The sequence below is a fragment of the Melospiza melodia genome, chromosome 26 (assembly GCF_035770615.1).
Source record: "Melospiza melodia melodia isolate bMelMel2 chromosome 26, bMelMel2.pri, whole genome shotgun sequence".
NCBI classification, from domain to species: domain Eukaryota; kingdom Metazoa; phylum Chordata; class Aves; order Passeriformes; family Passerellidae; genus Melospiza; species Melospiza melodia.
The window spans coordinates 9640585-9640850 of record NC_086219.1 but is presented as its reverse complement, the minus strand read 5'-3'; positions in this window follow the sequence as shown (position 1 = coordinate 9640850).

The following is a 266-nucleotide window of genomic DNA, read 5'->3' as shown; positions in this document are numbered from 1 at the left end:
AAACTTTGCTGGGAGATTCTTTAGTTTGTTATAAGCCATTGACAGAACAGTTCTTTGTTTGACACCATCTGGAGAAACAGTAGAGGCGGAAAGAAACAAAATGAGTAATGGTACAAACAATGACATCTTTTTGTAGACAGTGTTAAAAATGGAAGTCATAGGAAAAAGTACCGCAGTCACACCGAAGAAACCCATCAAAGATGACTTTTCCTCCAAGTGATTTGCAGAAATTGGTCAGTTTAATGTCCCTGAAAACATCCAGTCAT